This window comes from Amia ocellicauda, chromosome 13, assembly GCF_036373705.1.
Source record: "Amia ocellicauda isolate fAmiCal2 chromosome 13, fAmiCal2.hap1, whole genome shotgun sequence".
NCBI lineage: Eukaryota > Metazoa > Chordata > Actinopteri > Amiiformes > Amiidae > Amia > Amia ocellicauda.
This window is the reverse complement of record NC_089862.1, coordinates 27,933-49,625: the sequence shown is the minus strand read 5'-3', so window position 1 is coordinate 49,625 and position 21,693 is coordinate 27,933. Positions and strand designations below refer to the sequence as shown.

The following is a 21,693-nucleotide window of genomic DNA, read 5'->3' as shown; positions in this document are numbered from 1 at the left end:
CACTCACTCATCTATCTATAAAGATTGGTACCTCTTTCTACATCGTCCCATCCGGACGTTCCTGTTTCCCGTGCCTTAGTTATCCCGAGGTCTGGGTATGATTGGAACTTATTCCTCTTTCAACCATTTGAAACCCTTGTCACCTGAGCATTGGTCCTACAGTGGTAGAGATCTCACCTGCAACTCGGAGGTGTCTGCTTGATTCGTGGCCAATTTTTTTCTCCGTTCTATATAGAAGAGGATGGGAATTATTGTAACAACCAGACATTTGTGTCTGTCTCTCTCTCTCACTAACTCACTCATCTATTTATAATGATTGGTACTTCTTTCTACTTCGTCCCATCTGGACGTTCCTGATACCCGCGCCTTAGTAATCCTGAGGTCTGGGTCTGATTGGTACTTATTCCTCTTTCAACCATTTGAAACCCTTGTCACCTGAGCATTGGTCCTACAGTGGTAGAGATCTCACCTGCCACTCGGGAGGTGTCTGCTTGATTCGCGGCTTATATTTTCCCCCGTTCTATAAAGAAGAGGTTGGTTATTATTGTAACAACCAGACATTTGTGTCTCTCTCTCTGTCATTCACTCACTCATCTATCTATAATGATTGTTTTTTATTCCTTGTTCAACCACTTGGAACCCTTGTCACCTGAGCATTGGTCCTACAGACGTAGAGACCTCACCTGCCACTAGGGAGGCCTTTGCTTGATTCGCGGCCAGTGGTTTTCCCCGTTCTATATAGAAGACGATGGCTATTATTGTAACAACCAGACATTTGTGTCTGTCTCTCTCTTTCACTCACTCACTCATCTATCTATAATGATTGGTACTTCCTTCTACATCGTCCCATCCGGACGTTCCTGTATCCCACGCCTTACTAATCCCGAGGTCTGGGTCTGATTGGTACTTATTCATCGTTCAACCATTTGAAACCCTTGTCACCTGAGCATTTGTGCTACAGTGGTAGAGATCTCACATTCCACTCGGGAGGTTGTTGCTTGATTCGCGGCCAATGGTTATCCCCGATCTATATAGAAGAGGATGGCTATTATTGTAACAACCAGACATTTGTGTCTGTCTCTCTCTCTCACTAACTCACTCATCTATATATAAACATTGGTACCTCTTTCTACATCGTCCCATCCGGACGTTCCTGTTTCCCGTGCCTTAGTTATCCCGAGGTCTGGGTATGATTGGAACTTATTCCTCTTTCAACCATTTGAAACCCTTGTCACCTGAGCATTGGTCCTACAGTGGTAGAGATCTCACCTGCAACTCGGAGGTGTCTGCTTGATTCGTGGCCAATTTTTTTCTCCGTTCTATATAGAAGAGGATGGGAATTATTGTAACAACCAGACATTTGTGTCTGTCTCTCTCTCTCACTAACTCACTCATCTATTTTAATGATTGGTACTTCTTTCTACTTCCTCCCATCTGGACGTTCCTGATACCCGCACCTTAGTATCCCTGAGGTCTGGGTCTGATTGGTACTTATTCATCGTTCAACCATTTCAAACCCTTGTCACCTGACCATTGGTCCGACAGTGGTAGAGATCTCACCTTCCACTCGGGAGGTTGTTGCTTGATTCGCGGCCAATGGTTTTCCCCATTCTATGTAGAAGAGTATGGCTATTATTTTAACAACCAGACATTTTTGTCTGTCTCTCTCTCTCACTCACTCATCTATCTATAAAGATTGGTACCTCTTTCTACATCGTCCCATCCGGACGTTCCTGTTTCCCGTGCCTTAGTTATCCCGAGGTCTGGGTATGATTGGAACTTATTCCTCTTTCAACCATTTGAAACCCTTGTCACCTGAGCATTGGTCCTACAGTGGTAGAGATCTCACCTGCCACTCGGAGGTGTCTGCTTGATTCGTGGCCAATTTTTTTCTCCGTTCTAAAAAGAAGAGGTTGGTTATTATTGTAACAACCAGACATTTGTGTCTGTCTCTCTATCTCACTAACTCATTCATCTATTTATTATGATTGGTACTTCTTTCTTCTTCGTCCCATCTGGACGTTCCTGATACCCGCGCCTTAGTAATCCTGAGGTCTGGGTCTGATTGGTACTTATTCCTCGTTCATACACTTGATACCCTTGTCACTTGAGCATTGGTCCTACAGTGGTAGAGATCTCACCTGCCACTCGGGAGGTGTCTGCTTGATTCGCGGCTTATATTTTCCCCCGTTCTATAAAGAAGAGGTTGGTTATTATTGTAACAACCAGACATTTGTGTCTCTCTCTCTGTCATTCACTCACTCATCTATCTAAAATGATTGTTTTTTATTCCTTGTTCAACCACTTGGAACCCTTGTCACCTGAGCATTGGTCCTACAGACGTAGAGACCTCACCTGCCACTAGGGAGGCCTTTGCTTGATTCGCGGCCAATGGTTTTCCCCGTTCTATATAGAAGACGATGGCAAATAATTGCAACAACCAGACATTTGTGTCTGTCTCACTCACTCACTCATCTATCTATAAAGATTGGTACTTCTTTCTACTTCGTCCCATCTGGACGTTCCTGAAACCCGCGCCTTAGTAATCCCGAGGTCTGGGTCTGATTGGTACTTATTCATCGTTCAACCATTTGAAACCCTTGTCACCTGACCATTGGTCCGACAGTGGTAGGGATCTCACCTGCCACTCGGGAGGTTGTTGCTTGATTCGCGGCCAATGGTTATCCCCGATCTATATAGAAGAGGATGGCTATTATTGTAACAACCAGACATTTGTGTCTGTCTCTCTCTCTCACTAACTCACTCATCTATTTTAATGATTGGTACTTCTTTCTACTTCGTCCCATCTGGACGTTCCTGATACCCGCACCTTAGTAACCCTGAGGTCTGGGTCTGATTGGTACTTATTCATCGTTCAACCATTTCAAACCCTTGTCACCTGACCATTGGTCCGACAGTGGTAGAGATCTCACCTTACACTCGGGAGGTTGTTGCTTGATTCGCGGCCAATGGTTTTCCCCATTCTATGTAGAAGAGTATGGCTATTATTTTAACAAACAGACATTTGTGTCTGTCTCTCTCTCTCACTCACTCATCTATCTATAAAGATTGGTACCTCTTTCTACATCGTCCCATCCGGACGTTCCTGTTTCCCGTGCCTTAGTTATCCCGAGGTCTGGGTATGATTGGAACTTATTCCTCTTTCAACCATTTGAAACCCTTGTCACCTGAGCATTGGTCCTACAGTGGTAGAGATCTCACCTGCAACTCGGAGGTGTCTGCTTGATTCGTGGCCAATTTTTTTCTCCGTTCTATATAGAAGAGGATGGGAATTATTGTAACAACCAGACATTTGTGTCTGTCTCTCTCTCTCACTAACTCACTCATCTATTTATAATGATTGGTACTTCTTTCTACTTCGTCCCATCTGGACGTTCCTGATACCCGCGCCTTAGTAATCCTGAGGTCTGGGTCTGATTGGTACTTATTCCTCTTTCAACCATTTGAAACCCTTGTCACCTGAGCATTGGTCCTACAGTGGTAGAGATCTCACCTGCCACTCGGGAGGTGTCTGCTGGATTCGCGGCTTATATTTTCCCCCGTTCTATAAAGAAGAGGTTGGTTATTATTGTAACAACCAGACATTTGTGTCTCTCTCTCTGTCATTCACTCACTCATCTATCTATAATGATTGTTTTTTATTCCTTGTTCAACCACTTGGAACCCTTGTCACCTGAGCATTGGTCCTACAGACGTAGAGACCTCACCTGCCACTAGGGAGGCCTTTGCTTGATTCGCGGCCAATGGTTTTCCCCGTTCTATATAGAAGACGATGGCAAATAATTGCAACAACCAGACATTTGTGTCTGTCTCACTCACTCACTCATCTATCTATAAAGATTGGTACTTCTTTCTACTTCGTCCCATCTGGACGTTCCTGAAACCCGCGCCTTAGTAATCCCGAGGTCTGGGTCTGATTGGTACTTATTCATCGTTCAACCATTTGAAACCCTTGTCACCTGACCATTGGTCCGACAGTGGTAGAGATCTCACCTGCCACTCGGGAGGTTGTTGCTTGATTCGCGGCCAATGGTTATCCCCGATCTATATAGAAGAGGATGGCTATTATTGTAACAACCAGACATTTGTGTCTGTCTCTCTCTCTCACTAACTCACTCATCTATTTATAATGATTGGTACTTCTTTCTACTTCGTCCCATCTGGACGTTCCTGATGCCCGCGCCTTAGTAATCCTGAGGTCTGGGTCTGATTGTTACATATTCCTTGTTCAACCACTCGAAACCCTTGTCACCTGAGCATTGGTCCTACAGACGTAGAGATCTCAGTTGCCACGCGGGAATTCATTGCTTGATTCGCGGCCAATCGTTTTCCCCGTTCTATATAGAACAGGATGGCAAATAATTGCAACAACCAGACATTTGTGTCTGTCTCTCTCACTCACTCACTCATCTATCCTATTATCTATAATGATTAGTACTTCTTTCCCATTCAACCACTTAAGATTTTCATAACCTGAGCATTGGTTGTTCAGTGGTAGAATTCTCGCCTGCCACGCGGAGGCCCAGGTTCGATTCCCGGCCAATGCATTTTCCTCGTTCTGCGAAGAAGACAATGATTACATCGTCCCATCCGGTCGTTACTGTAACCCGTGACTTAGTAATCCCGAGGTCTAAGTCTCATCGGTACTTATTCCTAGTTCATCCACTTGAAACCCTTATCACCTGAGCATTTGTGCTACAGTGGTAGAGATCTCACCTTCCACTCGGGAGGTTGTTGCTTGATTCGCGGCCAATGGTTTTCCCCATTCTATGTAGAAGAGTATGGCTTTTATTTTAACAACCAGACATTTGTGTCTGTCTCTCTCTCTCACTCACTCATCTATCTATAAAGATTGGTACCTCTTTCGACATCGTCCCATCCGGACGTTCCTGTTTCCCGTGCCTTAGTTATCCCGAGGTCTGGGTATGATTGGAACTTATTCCTCTTTCAACCATTTGAAACCCTTGTCACCTGAGCATTGGTCCTACAGTGGTAGAGATCTCACCTGCCACTCGGAGGTGTCTGCTTGATTCGTGGCCAATTTTTTTCTCCGTTCTATATAGAAGAGGATGGGAATTATTGTAACAACCAGACATTTGTGTCTGTCTCTCTCTCTCACTAAGTCACTCATCTATTTATAATGATTGGTACTTCTTTCTACTTTGTCCTATCTGAACATTCCTGATACCCGCGCCTAAGTAATCCTGAGGTCTGGGTCTGATTGGTACTTATTCCTCGTTCATCCACTTGATACCCTTGTCACCTGAGCATTGGTCCTACAGTGGTAGAGATCTCACATGCCACATTCGGGAGGTGTCTGCTTGATTTGCGGCTCATTTTTTCCCCCGTTCTATAAAGAAGAGGTTGGTTATTATTGTAACAACCAGACATTTGTGTCTGTCTCACTCACTCACTCATCTATCCAATTATCTTTAATGATTGGTACATCTTTCCCATTCAACCACTTAAGATTTTCATAACCTGAGCATTGGTTGTTCAGTGGTAGAATTCTCGCCTGCCACTAGGGAGGCCTGGGTTCGATTCCCAGCCAATGCATTTTCCTCGTTCTGCGAAGAAGACAATGATTACATCGTCCCATCTAGACGTTACTGTAACCCGTGACTTAGTAATCCCGAGGTCTAAGTCTCATCGGTACTTATTCCTCGTTCATCCACTTGAAACCCTTGTCACCTGAGCATTTGTGCTACAGTGGCAGAGATCTCAACTTCCACTCGGGAGGTTGTTGCTTGATTCGCGGCCAATGTTTATCCCCGATCTATATAGAAGAGGATGGCTATTATTGTAACAACCAGACATTTGTGTCTGTCTCACTCACTCACTCATCTATCTATAAAGATTGGTACTTCTTTCTACTTCGTCCCATCTGGACGTTCCTGAAACCCGCGCCTTAGTAATCCCGAGGTCTGGGTCTGATTGGTACTTATTCATCGTTCAACCATTTGAAACCCTTGTCACCTGACCATTGGTCCGACAGTGGTAGGGATCTCACCTGCCACTCGGGAGGTTGTTGCTTGATTCGCGGCCAATGGTTATCCCCGATCTATATAGAAGAGGATGGCTATTATTGTAACAACCAGACATTTGTGTCTGTCTCTCTCTCTCACTAACTCACTCATCTATTTTAATGATTGGTACTTCTTTCTACTTCGTCCCATCTGGACGTTCCTGATACCCGCACCTTAGTATCCCTGAGGTCTGGGTCTGATTGGTACTTATTCATCGTTCAACCATTTCAAACCCTTGTCACCTGACCATTGGTCCGACAGTGGTAGAGATCTCACCTTCCACTCGGGAGGTTGTTGCTTGATTCGCGGCCAATGGTTTTCCCCATTCTATGTAGAAGAGTATGGCTATTATTTTAACAACCAGACATTTCTGTCTGTCTCTCTCTCTCACTCACTCATCTATCTATAAAGATTGGTACCTCTTTCTACATCGTCCCATCCGGACGTTCCTGTTTCCCGTGCCTTAGTTATCCCGAGGTCTGGGTATGATTGGAACTTATTCCTCTTTCAACCATTTGAAACCCTTGTCACCTGAGCATTGGTCCTACAGTGGTAGAGATCTCACCTGCCACTCGGAGGTGTCTGCTTGATTCGTGGCCAATTTTTTTCTCCGTTCTATAAAGAAGAGGTTGGTTATTATTGTAACAACCAGACATTTGTGTCTGTCTCTCTATCTCACTAACTCATTCATCTATTTATTATGATTGGTACTTCTTTCTTCTTCGTCCCATCTGGACGTTCCTGATACCCGCGCCTTAGTAATCCTGAGGTCTGGGTCTGATTGGTACTTATTCCTCGTTCATCCACTTGATACCCTTGTCACTTGAGCATTGGTCCGACAGTGGTAGAGATCTCACATGCCACTCGGGAGGTGTCTGCTTGATTCGCGGCTTATTTTTTCCCCCGTTCTATAAAGAAGAGGTTGGTTATTATTGTAACAACCAGACATTTGTGTCTCTCTCTCTGTCATTCACTCACTCATCTATCTATAATGATTGTTTTTTATTCCTTGTTCAACCACTTGGAACCCTTGTCACCTGAGCATTGGTCCTACAGACGTAGAGACCTCACCTGCCACTAGGGAGGCCTTTGCTTGATTCGCGGCCAATGGTTTTCCCCGTTCTATATAGAAGACGATGGCAAATAATTGCAACAACCAGACATTTGTGTCTGTCTCACTCACTCACTCATCTATCTATAAAGATTGGTACTTCTTTCTACATCGTCCCATCCGGACGTTCCTGTATCCCACGCCTTAGTAATCCCGAGGTCTGGGTCTGATTGGTACTTATTCCTCGTTCATCCACTTGATACCCTTGTCACCTGAGCATTGGTCCTACAGTGGTAGAGATCTCAGTTGCCACGCGGGAATTCATTGCTTGATTCGCGGCCAATGGTTTTCCCCGTTCTATATTGAAGACGATGGCAAATAATTGCAACAACCAGACATTTGTGTCTGTCTCTCTCACTCACTCACTCATCTATCCTATTATCTATAATGATTAGTACTTCTTTCCCATTCAACCACTTAAGATTTTCATAACCTGAGCATTTGTGCTTCAGTGGAAGAGATCTCACCTTCCACTTGGGAGGTTGTTGCTTGATTCGCGGCCAATCGTTTTCCCCGTTCTATATAGAACAGGATGGCAAATAATTGCAACAACCAGACATTTGTGTCTGTCTCTCTCACTCCCTCACTCATCTATCCTATTATCTATAATGATTGGTACTTCTTTCCCATTCAACCACTTAAGATTCTCATAACCTGAGCATTGGTTGTTCAGTGGTAGAATTCTCGCCTGCCACGCGGGAGGCCAGGGTTCGATTCCCGGCCAATGCATTTTCCTCGTTCTGCGAAGAAGACAATGATTACATCGTCCCATCCGGACGTTACTGTAACCCGTGACTTAGTAATCCCGAAATCTAAGTCTCATCGGTACTTATTCCTCGTTCATCCACTTGAAACCCTTGTCACCTGAGCATTTGTGCTACAGTGGTAGAGATCTCACCTTCCACTCGGGAGGTTGTTGCTTGATTCGCGGCCAATGGTTATCCCCGATCTATATAGAAGAGGATGGCTATTATTGTAACAACCAGACATTTGTGTCTGTCTCTCTCTCTCACTAACTCACTCATCTATTTATAATGATTGGTACTTCTTTCTACTTCGTCCCATCTGGACGTTCCTGATACCCGCACCTTAGTAACCCTGAGGTCTGGGTCTGATTGGTACTTATTCATCGTTCAACCATTTCAAACCCTTGTCACCTGACCATTGGTCCGACAGTGGTAGAGATCTCACCTTACACTCGGGAGGTTGTTGCTTGATTCGCGGCCAATGGTTTTCCCCATTCTATGTAGAAGAGTATGGCTATTATTTTAACAAACAGACATTTGTGTCTGTCTCTCTCTCTCACTCACTCATCTATCTATAAAGATTGGTACCTCTTTCTACATCGTCCCATCCGGACGTTCCTGTTTCCCGTGCCTTAGTTATCCCGAGGTCTGGGTATGATTGGAACTTATTCCTCTTTCAACCATTTGAAACCCTTGTCACCTGAGCATTGGTCCTACAGTGGTAGAGATCTCACCTGCAACTCGGAGGTGTCTGCTTGATTCGTGGCCAATTTTTTTCTCCGTTCTATATAGAAGAGGATGGGAATTATTGTAACAACCAGACATTTGTGTCTGTCTCTCTCTCTCACTAACTCACTCATCTATTTATAATGATTGGTACTTCTTTCTACTTCGTCCCATCTGGACGTTCCTGATACCCGCGCCTTAGTAATCCTGAGGTCTGGGTCTGATTGGTACTTATTCCTCTTTCAACCATTTGAAACCCTTGTCACCTGAGCATTGGTCCTACAGTGGTAGAGATCTCACCTGCCACTCGGGAGGTGTCTGCTTGATTCGCGGCTTATATTTTCCCCCGTTCTATAAAGAAGAGGTTGGTTATTATTGTAACAACCAGACATTTGTGTCTCTCTCTCTGTCATTCACTCACTCATCTATCTATAATGATTGTTTTTTATTCCTTGTTCAACCACTTGGAACCCTTGTCACCTGAGCATTGGTCCTACAGACGTAGAGACCTCACCTGCCACTAGGGAGGCCTTTGCTTGATTCGCGGCCAATGGTTTTCCCCGTTCTATATAGAAGACGATGGCTATTATTGTAACAACCAGACATTTGTGTCTGTCTCTCTCTTTCACTCACTCACTCATCTATCTATAATGATTGGTACTTCCTTCTACATCGTCCCATCCGGACGTTCCTGTATCCCACGCCTTACTAATCCCGAGGTCTGGGTCTGATTGGTACTTATTCATCGTTCAACCATTTGAAACCCTTGTCACCTGAGCATTTGTGCTACAGTGGTAGAGATCTCACATTCCACTCGGGAGGTTGTTGCTTGATTCGCGGCCAATGGTTATCCCCGATCTATATAGAAGAGGATGGCTATTATTGTAACAACCAGACATTTGTGTCTGTCTCTCTCTCTCACTAACTCACTCATCTATATATAAACATTGGTACCTCTTTCTACATCGTCCCATCCGGACGTTCCTGTTTCCCGTGCCTTAGTTATCCCGAGGTCTGGGTATGATTGGAACTTATTCCTCTTTCAACCATTTGAAACCCTTGTCACCTGAGCATTGGTCCTACAGTGGTAGAGATCTCACCTGCAACTCGGAGGTGTCTGCTTGATTCGTGGCCAATTTTTTTCTCCGTTCTATATAGAAGAGGATGGGAATTATTGTAACAACCAGACATTTGTGTCTGTCTCTCTCTCTCACTAACTCACTCATCTATTTTAATGATTGGTACTTCTTTCTACTTCCTCCCATCTGGACGTTCCTGATACCCGCACCTTAGTATCCCTGAGGTCTGGGTCTGATTGGTACTTATTCATCGTTCAACCATTTCAAACCCTTGTCACCTGACCATTGGTCCGACAGTGGTAGAGATCTCACCTTCCACTCGGGAGGTTGTTGCTTGATTCGCGGCCAATGGTTTTCCCCATTCTATGTAGAAGAGTATGGCTATTATTTTAACAACCAGACATTTTTGTCTGTCTCTCTCTCTCACTCACTCATCTATCTATAAAGATTGGTACCTCTTTCTACATCGTCCCATTCGGACGTTCCTGTTTCCCGTGCCTTAGTTATCCCGAGGTCTGGGTATGATTGGAACTTATTCCTCTTTCAACCATTTGAAACCCTTGTCACCTGAGCATTGGTCCTACAGTGGTAGAGATCTCACCTGCCACTCGGAGGTGTCTGCTTGATTCGTGGCCAATTTTTTTCTCCGTTCTAAAAAGAAGAGGTTGGTTATTATTGTAACAACCAGACATTTGTGTCTGTCTCTCTATCTCACTAACTCATTCATCTATTTATTATGATTGGTACTTCTTTCTTCTTCGTCCCATCTGGACGTTCCTGATACCCGCGCCTTAGTAATCCTGAGGTCTGGGTCTGATTGGTACTTATTCCTCGTTCATACACTTGAAACCCTTGTCACTTGAGCATTGGTCCTACAGTGGTAGAGATCTCACCTGCCACTCGGGAGGTGTCTGCTTGATTCGCGGCTTATATTTTCCCCCGTTCTATAAAGAAGAGGTTGGTTATTATTGTAACAACCAGACATTTGTGTCTCTCTCTCTGTCATTCACTCACTCATCTATCTATAATGATTGTTTTTTATTCCTTGTTCAACCACTTGGAACCCTTGTCACCTGAGCATTGGTCCTACAGACGTAGAGACCTCACCTGCCACTAGGGAGGCCTTTGCTTGATTCGCGGCCAATGGTTTTCCCCGTTCTATATAGAAGACGATGGCAAATAATTGCAACAACCAGACATTTGTGTCTGTCTCACTCACTCACTCATCTATCTATAAAGATTGGTACTTCTTTCTACTTCGTCCCATCTGGACGTTCCTGAAACCCGCGCCTTAGTAATCCCGAGGTCTGGGTCTGATTGGTACTTATTCATCGTTCAACCATTTGAAACCCTTGTCACCTGACCATTGGTCCGACAGTGGTAGGGATCTCACCTGCCACTCGGGAGGTTGTTGCTTGATTCGCGGCCAATGGTTATCCCCGATCTATATAGAAGAGGATGGCTATTATTGTAACAACCAGACATTTGTGTCTGTCTCTCTCTCTCACTAACTCACTCATCTATTTTAATGATTGGTACTTCTTTCTACTTCGTCCCATCTGGACGTTCCTGATACCCGCACCTTAGTATCCCTGAGGTCTGGGTCTGATTGGTACTTATTCATCGTTCAACCATTTCAAACCCTTGTCACCTGACCATTGGTCCGACAGTGGTAGAGATCTCACCTTCCACTCGGGAGGTTGTTGCTTGATTCGCGGCCAATGGTTTTCCCCATTCTATGTAGAAGAGTATGGCTATTATTTTAACAACCAGACATTTTTGTCTGTCTCTCTCTCTCACTCACTCATCTATCTATAAAGATTGGTACCTCTTTCTACATCGTCCCATCCGGACGTTCCTGTTTCCCGTGCCTTAGTTATCCCGAGGTCTGGGTATGATTGGAACTTATTCCTCTTTCAACCATTTGAAACCCTTGTCACCTGAGCATTGGTCCTACAGTGGTAGAGATCTCACCTGCCACTCGGAGGTGTCTGCTTGATTCGTGGCCAATTTTTTTCTCCGTTCTATAAAGAAGAGGTTGGTTATTATTGTAACAACCAGACATTTGTGTCTGTCTCTCTATCTCACTAACTCATTCATCTATTTATTATGATTGGTACTTCTTTCTTCTTCGTCCCATCTGGACGTTCCTGATACCCGCGCCTTAGTAATCCTGAGGTCTGGGTCTGATTGGTACTTATTCCTCGTTCATCCACTTGATACCCTTGTCACTTGAGCATTGGTCCGACAGTGGTAGAGATCTCACATGCAACTCGGGAGGTGTCTGCTTGATTCGCGGCTTATTTTTTCCCCCGTTCTATAAAGAAGAGGTTGGTTATTATTGTAACAACCAGACATTTGTGTCTCTCTCTCTGTCATTCACTCACTCATCTATCTATAATGATTGTTTTTTATTCCTTGTTCAACCACTTGGAACCCTTGTCACCTGAGCATTGGTCCTACAGACGTAGAGACCTCACCTGCCACTAGGGAGACCTTTGCTTGATTCGCGGCCAATGGTTTTCCCCGTTCTATATAGAAGACGATGGCAAATAATTGCAACAACCAGACATTTGTGTCTGTCTCACTCACTCACTCATCTATCTATAAAGATTGGTACTTCTTTCTACATCGTCCCATCCGGACGTTCCTGTATCCCACGCCTTAGTAATCCCGAGGTCTGGGTCTGATTGGTACTTATTCCTCGTTCATCCACTTGATACCCTTGTCACCTGAGCATTGGTCCTACAGTGGTAGAGATCTCAGTTGCCACGCGGGAATTCATTGCTTGATTCGCGGCCAATGGTTTTCCCCGTTCTATATTGAAGACGATGGCAAATAATTGCAACAACCAGACATTTGTGTCTGTCTCTCTCACTCACTCACTCATCTATCCTATTATCTATAATGATTAGTACTTCTTTCCCATTCAACCACTTAAGATTTTCATAACCTGAGCATTTGTGCTTCAGTGGAAGAAATCTCACCTTCCACTTGGGAGGTTGTTGCTTGATTCGCGGCCAATCGTTTTCCCCGTTCTATATAGAACAGGATGGCAAATAATTGCAACAACCAGACATTTGTGTCTGTCTCTCTCACTCCCTCACTCATCTATCCTATTATCTATAATGATTGGTACTTCTTTCCCATTCAACCACTTAAGATTCTCATAACCTGAGCATTGGTTGTTCAGTGGTAGAATTCTCGCCTGCCACGCGGGAGGTTGTTGCTTGATTCGTGGCCAATTTTTTTCTCCGTTCTATATAGAAGAGGATGGGAATTAGATTAGAATTAGATGGGAATCCGTTCTATATAGAAGAGGTTGGCTATTATTGTAACAACCAGACATTTGTCTCTCTATCTCTGTCACTCACTCACTCATCTATCTATAATGATTGTTACATATTCCTTGTTCAACCACTTGGAACCCTTGTCACCTGAGCATTGGTCCTACAGACGTAGAGACCTCACCTGCCACTAGGGAGGCCTTTGCTTGATTCGCGGCCAATGGTTTTCCCCGTTCTATATAGAAGACGATGGCAAATAATTGCAACAACCAGACATTTGTGTCTGTCTCACTCACTCACTCATCTATCTATAAAGATTGGTACTTCTTTCTACATCGTCCCATCCGGACGTTCCTGTATCCCACGCCTTAGTAATCCCGAGGTCTGGGTCTGATTAGTACTTATTCCTCGTTCATACACTTGATACCCTTGTCACCTGAGCATTGGTCCTACAGACGTAGAGATCTCAGTTGCCACGCGGGAATTCATTGCTTGATTCGCGGCCAATCGTTTTCCCCGTTCTATATAGAACAGGATGGCAAATAATTGCAACAACCAGACATTTGTGTCTGTCTCTCTCACTCACTCACTCATCTATCCTATTATCTATAATGATTAGTACTTCTTTCCCATTCAACCACTTAAGATTTTCATAACCTGAGCATTGGTTGTTCAGTGGTAGAATTCTCGCCTGCCACGCGGAGGCCCAGGTTCGATTCCCGGCCAATGCATTTTCCTCGTTCTGCGAAGAAGACAATGATTACATCGTCCCATCCGGTCGTTACTGTAACCCGTGACTTAGTAATCCCGAGGTCTAAGTCTCATCGGTACTTATTCCTCGTTCATCCACTTGAAACCCTTGTCACCTGAGCATTTGTGCTACAGTGGCAGAGATCTCACCTTCCACTCGGGAGGTTGTTGCTTGATTCGCGGCCAATGGTTTTCCCCATTCTATGTAGAAGAGTATGGCTTTTATTTTAACAACCAAACATTTGTGTCTGTCTCTCTCTCTCACTCACTCCTCTATCTATAAAGATTGGTACCTCTTTCGACATCGTCCCATCCGGACGTTCCTGTTTCCCGTGCCTTAGTTATCCCGAGGTCTGGGTATGATTGGAACTTATTCCTCTTTCAACCATTTGAAACCCTTGTCACCTGAGCATTGGTCCTACAGTGGTAGAGATCTCACCTGCCACTCGGAGGTGTCTACTTGATTCTTGGCCAATTTTTTTCTCCGTTCTATATAGAAGAGGATGGGAATTATTGTAACAACCAGACATTTGTGTCTGTCTCTCTCTCTCACTAAGTCACTCATCTATTTATAATGATTGGTACTTCTTTCTACTTCATCCTATCTGAACATTCCTGATACCCGCGCCTTAGTAATCCTGAGGTCTGGGTCTGATTGGTACTTATTCCTCGTTCATCCACTTGATACCCTTGTCACCTGAGCATTGGTCCTACAGTGGTAGAGATCTCACATGCCACATTCGGGAGGTGTCTGCTTGATTTGCGGCTCATTTCTTCCCCCGTTCTATAAAGAAGAGGTTGTTTATTATTGTAACAACCAGACATTTGTGTCTGTCTCACTCACTCACTCATCTATCCAATTATCTTTAATGATTGGTACATCTTTCCCATTCAACCACTTAAGATTTTCATAACGTGAGCATTGGTTGTTCAGTGGTAGAATTCTCGCCTGCCACGCGGGAGGCCCGGGTTCGATTCCCAGCCAATGCATTTTCCTCGTTCTGCGAAGAAGACAATGATAACATCGTCCCATCTGGACGTTACTGTAACCCGTGATTTAGTAATCCCGAGGTCTAAGTCTCATCGGTACTTATTCCTCGTTCATCCACTTGAAACCCTTGTCACCTGACCATTGGTCCGACAGTGGTAGGGATCTCACTTGCCACTCGGGAGGTTGTTGCTTGATTCGCGGCCAATGGTTATCCCCGATCTATATAGAAGAGGATGGCTATTATTGTAACAACCAGACATTTGTGTCTGTCTCTTTCTCTCACTAACTCACTCATCTATTTTAATGATTGGTACTTCTTTCTACTTCGTCCCATCTGGACGTTCCTGATACCCGCACCTTAGTAACCCTGAGGTCTGGGTCTGATTGGTACTTATTCATCGTTCAACCATTTCAAACCCTTGTCACCTGACCATTGGTCCGACAGTGGTAGAGATCTCACCTTCCACTCGGGAGGTTGTTGCTTGATTCGCGGCCAATGGTTTTCCCCATTCTATGTAGAAGAGTATGGCTATTATTTTAACAACCAGACATTTTTGTCTGTCTCTCTCTCTCACTCACTCATCTATCTATAAAGATTGGTACCTCTTTCTACATCGTCCCATCCGGACGTTCCTGTTTCCCGTGCCTTAGTTATCCCGAGGTCTGGGTATGATTGGAACTTATTCCTCTTTCAACCATTTGAAACCCTTGTCACCTGAGCATTGGTCCTACAGTGGTAGAGATCTCACCTGCCACTCGGAGGTGTCTGCTTGATTCGTGGCCAATTTTTTTCTCCGTTCTATAAAGAAGAGGTTGGTTATTATTGTAACAACCAGACATTTGTGTCTGTCTCTCTATCTCACTAACTCATTCATCTATTTATTATGATTGGTACTTCTTTCTTCTTCGTCCCATCTGGACGTTCCTGATACCCGCGCCTTAGTAATCCTGAGGTCTGGGTCTGATTGGTACTTATTCCTCATTCATCCACTTGATACCCTTGTCACTTGAGCATTGGTCCGACAGTGGTAGAGATCTCACATGCCACTCGGGAGGTGTCTGCTTGATTCGCGGCTTATTTTTTCCCCCGTTCTATAAAGAAGAGGTTGGTTATTATTGTAACAACCAGACATTTGTGTCTCTCTCTCTGTCATTCACTCACTCATCTATCTATAATGATTGTTTTTTATTCCTTGTTCAACCACTTGGAACCCTTGTCACCTGAGCATTGGTCCTACAGACGTAGAGACCTCACCTGCCACTAGGGAGGCCTTTGCTTGATTCGCGGCCAATGGTTTTCCCCGTTCTATATAGAAGACGATGGCAAATAATTGCAACAACCAGACATTTGTGTCTGTCTCACTCACTCACTCATCTATCTATAAAGATTGGTACTTCTTTCTACATCGTCCCATCCGGACGTTCCTGTATCCCACGCCTTAGTAATCCCGAGGTCTGGGTCTGATTGGTACTTATTCCTCGTTCATCCACTTGATACCCTTGTCACCTGAGCATTGGTCCTACAGTGGTAGAGATCTCAGTTGCCACGCGGGAATTCATTGCTTGATTCGCGGCCAATGGTTTTCCCCGTTCTATATTGAAGACGATGGCAAATAATTGCAACAACCAGACATTTGTGTCTGTCTCTCTCACTCACTCACTCATCTATCCTATTATCTATAATGATTAGTACTTCTTTCCCATTCAACCACTTAAGATTTTCATAACCTGAGCATTGGTTGTTCAGTGGTAGAATTCTCGCCTGCCACGCGGAGGCCCAGGTTCGATTCCCGGCCAATGAATTCTCCTCGTTCTGCGAAGAAGACAATGATTACATCGTCCCATCCGGACGTTACTGTATCCCGTGACTTAGTAATCCCGAGGTCTAAGTCTCATCGGTACTTATTCCTCGTTCATCCACTTTAAACCCTTGTCACCTGAGCATTTGTGCTACAGTGGTAGAGATCTCACCTTCCACTCGGGAGGTTGTTGCTTGATTCACGGCCAATGGTTTTCCCCATTCTATGTAGAGGAGTATGGCTATTATTTTAACAACCAGACATTTGTGTCTGTCTCTCTCTCTCACTCACTCATCTATCTATAAAGATTGGTACCTCTTTCTACATCGTCCCATCCGGACGTTCCTGTTTCCCGTGCCTTAGTTATCCCGAGGTCTGGGTATGATTGGAACTTATTCCTCTTTCAACCATTTGAAACCCTTGTCACCAGAGCATTGGTCCTACAGTGGTAGAGATCTCACCTGCCACTCGGAGGTGTCTGCTTGATTCGTGACCAATTTTTTTCTCCGTTCTATATAGAAGTGGATGGGAATTATTGTAACAACCAGACATTTGTGTCTGTTTCTCTCTTTTACTAACTCACTCATCTATTTATACTGATTGGTACTTCTTTCTACTTCGTCCCATCTGGACGTTCCTGTTTCCCGTGCCTTAGTTATCCCGAGGTTTGGGTATGATTGGAACTTATTCCTCGTTCATCCACTTGATACCCTTGTCACCTGAGCATTGTTCCTACAGTGGTAGAGATCTCACCTGCCACTCGGGAGGTGTCTGCTTGATTCGCGGCCAATTTTTTTCCCCGTTCTATATAGTAGAGGATGGCAAATAATTGAAACAACCAGACATTTGTGTCTGTCTCACTCACTCACTCATCTATCCAATTATCTTTAATGATTGTTACTTCTTTCCCATTCAACCACTTAAGATTTTCATAACCTGAGCATTGGTTGTTCAGTGGTAGAATTCTCGCCATTCACTTGAGAGGCCCGGGTTTGATTCTTGGCCAATGCATTTTCCTCGTTCTGCAAAGACGACGTAGACTGCATCGTCCCATCCGGACGTTACTGTAACCCGTGTCTTAGTAATCCCGCGATCTAAGTCTCATCGGCACTTATTCCTCGTTCATCCACTTGATACCCTTGTCACCTGACCATTCGTCCGACAGTGGTAGAGATCTCACCTGCCACTCGGGAGATTGTTGCTTCATTCGCGGCCAATGGTTTACCCTTTTCAATATAGAAGAGGATGGCTTTTATTGTAACAACCAGACATTTGTGTCCGTCTCTCTCTCTCACTAACTCACTCATCTTTTTATTATGATTGGAACTTCTTTCTACTTCGTCCCATCCGGACGTTCCTGATACCCGCGCCTTAGTAATCCTGAGGTCTTGGGTCTGATTGGTACTTTTTCCTCTTTCTGCATAGATGATGATGACTGCATCGTGCCCTCCAGAGGTTCGTCTGTGCCTCATTGGCTCGTGTTGGCTGCATCATTCATGTTTTATGGGTTAAAGTTCTGATTGGTACTTATTCCTCCTTCAGCCGGTTCAAACACTTGTCACCTGAGCATTGGTCCTACAGTGGTAGAGACCTCACCTGCCACTTGGGAGGCCTTTGCTTGATTCGCGGCCAATGGTTTTCCCCGTTCTATATAGTAGAGGATGGCAAATAATTGAAACAACCAGACATTTGTGTCTGTCTCTCTCTTTCACTCACTCACTCACTCATCTATCTATAATGATTGGTTCTTCTTTCTACATCGTCCCATCCGGACGTTCCTGTTTCCCGAGCCTTAGTAATCCCGAGGTCTTGGTCTGATTGGTACTTATTCCTCGTTCAACCACTTGAACGTTCAACCACTTGTGCTACAGTGGTAGAGATCTCACCTGCCACTCGGGAATTCGTTGCTTGATTCGCGGCCAATGGTTTACCCTTTTCAATATAGAAAATAACGGCTATTATTGTAACAACCAGACATTTGTGTCTGTCTCTCTCTCTCACTAACTCACTCATCTATTTATAATGATTGGTACTTCTTTCTACTTCGTCCCATCCGGACGTTCCTGATACCCGCGCCTTAGTAATCCTGAGGTCTGGGTCTGATTGGTACTTTTTCCTCTTTCTGCATAGACGACGATGACTGCATCGTGCCATCCAGAGGTTCGTCTGTGCCTCATTGGCTCGTGTTGGCTGCATCATTCATGTTTTATGGGTTAAAGTTCTGATTGGTACTTATTTCTCCTTCAGCCGGTTCAAACACTTGTCACCTGAGTATTGGTCCTACAGTGGTAGAGATCTCACCTGCCACTCGGGAGGTATCTGCTTGATTCGCGGCCAATTTTTTTCTCCGTTCTATATAGAAGAGGTTGGCTATTATTGTAACAACCAGACATTTGTCTCTCTTTCTCTGTCACTCACTCACTCATCTATCTATAATGATTGTTACATATTCCTCGTTCATCCACTTGAAACCCTTGTCACCTGAGCATTTGTGCTACAGTGGTAGAGATCTCTCCTTCCACTCGGGAGGTTGTTGCTTGATTCGCGGCCAATGGTTTTCCCCATTCTATGTAGAAGAGGATGGCTATTATTGTAAAACCAGACATTTGTGTCTGTCTCTCTCTTTCACTCACTCACTCACTCATCTATCTATAATGATTGATACTTCTTTCTACATCGTCCCATCCGGACGTTCCTGTATCCCACGCCTCAGTAATCCCGAGGTCTGGGTCTGATTGGTACTTATTCATCGTTCAACCATTTGAAACCCTTGTCACCTGACCATTGGTCCGACAGTGGTAGAGATCTCACCTGCCACTCGGGAGGTTGTTGCTTGATTCGCGGCCAATGGTTATCCCCGATCTATATAGAAGAGGATGGCTATTATTGTAACAACCAGACATTTGTGTCTGTCTCTCTCACTAACTCACTCATCTATTTATAATGATTGGTACTTCTTTCTACTTCGACCCATCTGGACGTTCCTGATGCCCGCGCCTTAGTAATCCTGAGGTCTGGGTCTGATTGGTACTTATTCCTCGTTCATCCACTTGATACCCTTGTCACCTGAGCATTGGTCCTACAGTGGTAGAGATCTCAGTTGCCACGCAGGAATTCATTGCTTGATTCGCGGCCAATCGTTTTCCCCGTTCTATATAGAACAGGATGGCAAATAATTGCAACAACCAGACATTTGTGTCTGTCTCTCTCACTCACTCACTCATCTATCCTATTATCTATAATGATTAGTACTTCTTTCCCATTCAACCACTTAAGATTTTCATAACCTGTGCATTGGTTGTTCAGTGGTAGAATTCTCGCCTGCCACGCGGAGGCCCAGGTTCGATTCCCTGCCAATGCATTTTCCTCGTTCTGCGAAGAAGACAATGATTACATCGTCCCATCCGGACGTTACTGTAACCCGTGACTTAGTAATCCCGAGGTCTAAGTCTTATCGGTACTTATTCATCGTTCAACCATTTCAAACCCTTGTCACCTGAGCATTTGTGCTACAGTGGTAGAGATCTCACCTTCCACTCGGGAGGTTGTTGCTTGATTCGCGGCCAATGGTTTTCCCCATTCTATGTAGAAGAGTATGGCTTTTATTTTAACAACCAAACATTTGTGTCTGTCTCTCTCTCTCACTCACTCCTCTATCTATAAAGATTGGTACCTCTTTCGACATCGTCCCATCCGGACGTTCCTGTTTCCCGTGCCTTAGTTATCCCGAGGTCTGGGTATGATTGGAACTTATTCCTCTTTCAACCATTTGAAACCCTTGTCACCTGAGCATTGGTCCTACAGTGGTAGAGATCTCACCTGCCACTCGGAGGTGTCTGCTTGATTCTTGGCCAATTTTTTTCTCCGTTCTATATAGAAGAGGATGGGAATTATTGTAACAACCAGACATTTGTGTCTGTCTCTCTCTCTCACTAAGTCACTCATCTATTTATAATGATTGGTACTTCTTTCTACTTCATCCTATCTGAACATTCCTGATACCCGCGCCTTAGTAATCCTGAGGTCTGGGTCTGATTGGTACTTATTCCTCGTTCATCCACTTGATACCCTTGTCACCTGAGCATTGGTCCTACAGTGGTAGAGATCTCACATGCCACATTCGGGAGGTGTCTGCTTGATTTGCGGCTCATTTCTTCCCCCGTTCTATAAAGAAGAGGTTGTTTATTATTGTAACAACCAGACATTTGTGTCTGTCTCACTCACTCACTCATCTATCCAATTATCTTTAATGATTGGTACATCTTTCCCATTCAACCACTTAAGATTTTCATAACGTGAGCATTGGTTGTTCAGTGGTAGAATTCTCGCCTGCCACGCGGGAGGCCCGGGTTCGATTCCCAGCCAATGCATTTTCCTCGTTCTGCGAAGAAGACAATGATAACATCGTCCCATCTGGACGTTACTGTAACCCGTGATTTAGTAATCCCGAGGTCTAAGTCTCATCGGTACTTATTCCTCGTTCATCCACTTGAAACCCTTGTCACCTGACCATTGGTCCGACAGTGGTAGGGATCTCACTTGCCACTCGGGAGGTTGTTGCTTGATTCGCGGCCAATGGTTATCCCCGATCTATATAGAAGAGGATGGCTATTATTGTAACAACCAGACATTTGTGTCTGTCTCTTTCTCTCACTAACTCACTCATCTATTTTAATGATTGGTACTTCTTTCTACTTCGTCCCATCTGGACGTTCCTGATACCCGCACCTTAGTAACCCTGAGGTCTGGGTCTGATTGGTACTTATTCATCGTTCAACCATTTCAAACCCTTGTCACCTGACCATTGGTCCGACAGTGGTAGAGATCTCACCTTCCACTCGGGAGGTTGTTGCTTGATTCGCGGCCAATGGTTTTCCCCATTCTATGTAGAAGAGTATGGCTATTATTTTAACAACCAGACATTTTTGTCTGTCTCTCTCTCTCACTCACTCATCTATCTATAAAGATTGGTACCTCTTTCTACATCGTCCCATCCGGACGTTCCTGTTTCCCGTGCCTTAGTTATCCCGAGGTCTGGGTATGATTGGAACTTATTCCTCTTTCAACCATTTGAAACCCTTGTCACCTGAGCATTGGTCCTACAGTGGTAGAGATCTCACCTGCCACTCGGAGGTGTCTGCTTGATTCGTGGCCAAT

At 44.5% G+C, this 21,693-nt stretch overlaps 6 non-coding genes across 6 annotated transcripts; all 6 read left to right on the top strand.

Annotated features, from left to right (window-relative positions):
- Positions 1–4,498: 4,498 nt before the first annotated feature.
- On the top strand, positions 4,499–4,568 carry trnag-gcc (transfer RNA glycine (anticodon GCC)). Its single transcript has one exon. It is a non-coding gene; the product is annotated as a tRNA-Gly (tRNA).
- Positions 4,569–5,506: 938 nt separating this feature from the next.
- On the top strand, positions 5,507–5,577 carry trnag-gcc (transfer RNA glycine (anticodon GCC)). The gene has a single exon. It is a non-coding gene; the product is annotated as a tRNA-Gly (tRNA).
- Positions 5,578–7,816: 2,239 nt separating this feature from the next.
- trnag-gcc (transfer RNA glycine (anticodon GCC)) lies at positions 7,817–7,887 on the top strand. Its single transcript has one exon. It is a non-coding gene; the product is annotated as a tRNA-Gly (tRNA).
- A 5,770-nt stretch (positions 7,888–13,657) lies between these two features.
- trnag-gcc (transfer RNA glycine (anticodon GCC)) lies at positions 13,658–13,727 on the top strand. Its single transcript has one exon. It is a non-coding gene; the product is annotated as a tRNA-Gly (tRNA).
- A 938-nt stretch (positions 13,728–14,665) lies between these two features.
- On the top strand, positions 14,666–14,736 carry trnag-gcc (transfer RNA glycine (anticodon GCC)). Its single transcript has one exon. It is a non-coding gene; the product is annotated as a tRNA-Gly (tRNA).
- Positions 14,737–20,835: 6,099 nt separating this feature from the next.
- On the top strand, positions 20,836–20,906 carry trnag-gcc (transfer RNA glycine (anticodon GCC)). The gene has a single exon. It is a non-coding gene; the product is annotated as a tRNA-Gly (tRNA).
- Positions 20,907–21,693: the final 787 nt, after the last annotated feature.